Source organism: Xiphophorus hellerii, chromosome 5 (genome assembly GCF_003331165.1).
Source record: "Xiphophorus hellerii strain 12219 chromosome 5, Xiphophorus_hellerii-4.1, whole genome shotgun sequence".
Taxonomy (NCBI): domain Eukaryota; kingdom Metazoa; phylum Chordata; class Actinopteri; order Cyprinodontiformes; family Poeciliidae; genus Xiphophorus; species Xiphophorus hellerii.
Window position 1 is genome coordinate 33,260,257 of NC_045676.1, and position 1,924 is coordinate 33,262,180.

Sequence of the window (1,924 nt, forward strand, 5' to 3'; positions counted from 1 at the left end):
CAATGAGGAGAGGTGGTGTGCACGAGAATGCCAGTAGGTGGATTGAACAACTTGGGGCAGTGTGGATGTGTGGGGGGCTGGTGGTGGTAGGGGAGTAGCAGGAGGTGAGCTAAACCTGTTGAAAAACTGGTTGAACTGGTTTGCTCTATCCAGGCTCCCAGATGTCTGTGTGTCCTTCCCCTTCATCCCAGCGATTTGCTTCATTCCTTTCCACACATCTGTCCCACTGTTCTGCTCGAGTTTAGACTCAAGCTTCCTCCTGTAGTTGTCCTTGCATGTCCTCAGTGTCTCTCTGAGTTCACGCTGAACTCTCCTCTGCTCCTCCTTATCTCCAGACCTGAAAGCCATCTTTTTTTGTTTAGAAGTGCCTTCAGGTCACTGGTAATCCAGGGTTTGTTGTTGGAGAAGCAGCGCACGGTCCGGGCTGGCATGACAGTGTCCTCACAGAATCTGATGTAGTCCGTGATGCAGTCAGACATGTTGTCAATGTCCTCCCCATGAGGCACACAGAGCACATCCCAGTCTGTCGACCCAAAGCAGTCCTGCAGTGCCCTCAGCTGCCTCCTGTGTCCACCTCCTCACCGTCCTGATGCGCACAGGCTGCCTACTCACTAAAGGGACATACTTGGGAGTCATCCTTACCAAGATGTGGTCCGACCTGCCAAGGGGGGGCAGGGCTGTGGCGCTGTATGCATCTTTGGCATTAGCATACAGGAGATCCAGCATTTTGTTTTTCCCTGGTGGGACAGTCAACATACTGCTGGAAGTTGTGTAGAGTTTTGTTCAATGACGCATGGTTAAAGTCACCTGTGATGACCATGAAGGCGTCCGGGTGTTGAGTCTGGAGTTTGGCTGCGGTAGAGCTGATGACGTCACAGGCCACCGCTGCATCAGCTGATGGGGGAATGTAAACAGCGATCAAAATGGCGGACATAAACTCCCTCGGTAAATAATACGGCCGCATTCCCACAGCCAGAAGTTCAATGTCCGGGCTACAAATCTGTTCCTTCACGTTAACATGACCGGGATTACACCACCTCTCACTCACATAAAGTGCAATCCCGCCGCCCTTCTTCTTCCGACTCTTGGAAACGTCCCTGTCCCCCTGCACCAAGGAAAATCCAGGAACCTCCACGCTGCAGTCTGGAATAAGCGAGTGTAGCCAGGTTTCCGTGAAGCAGAAGATACTGCACTCCCTGTACTCCTTCTGGGTCCTAACCAGCGCCGTGAGTTCGTCTGTCTTATTCCCCAAAGACCTCACGTTCCCCACAATCATCGCCAGTACCGCTGGTTTGTGCCGTCTCCTCTTCTCCCTCCGTTTAACTCCAGACCTGCAGCCCCGGCGTCTCCTCCGTAACTCCTCTGGGACCACAGGCCTGTCTCCGGGCAGCAGCAGAGGCTTACACAGCGCAATCAGCTGTTCATGCGCGTAAACAATGCCGCTACTCCATTCGGCGAGGTTCTCCATAACAAAGAGTAGAAAAAGTAGCAGAAGAACGCAGAGAACAGCGACAAAACCACATCCAGCCATTGTGGAAAGCTTAACTGATGGTCTATGGGTTCTTTAAGCACGGATCCTTAGTCGGTTACAGCAAATATACACAGACTAACACACACGACAGGAGCTGCATCTGCAAGCAGCCAGCTGTGCCGGCGCCAAAAAAAAAAAAATGTCCTGATTGAATCTCTCCTTCTGCTCATCACTCATTGATCCCAGATTCTCAGGAAACCGATCCATATGTGAGAACAAGTCATTAATTTTGATGCTCATGTTGCATCCATAATTCAGAAAGTTGACCTGATTGAGCAAAACCAATGTGCTTATTGGATTCATCACATCAACTTTACCTTAAAACAGTTGAAAAATCCCAGACAGTTTTTTGCCTATTGACCAGTGTTGTGAGTTGAGCCAAAACAACTGTAA

At 50.4% G+C, this 1,924-nt stretch overlaps 1 long non-coding RNA gene across 1 annotated transcript; it reads left to right on the plus strand.

Moving 5' to 3' along the window:
• The first annotated feature begins 995 nt into the window (after positions 1 to 995).
• On the plus strand, positions 996 to 1,670 carry LOC116720417 (uncharacterized). The gene is made up of 2 exons (XR_004339383.1): positions 996 to 1,226; positions 1,330 to 1,670. It is a non-coding gene; the product is annotated as an uncharacterized LOC116720417 (long non-coding RNA).
• Positions 1,671 to 1,924: the final 254 nt, after the last annotated feature.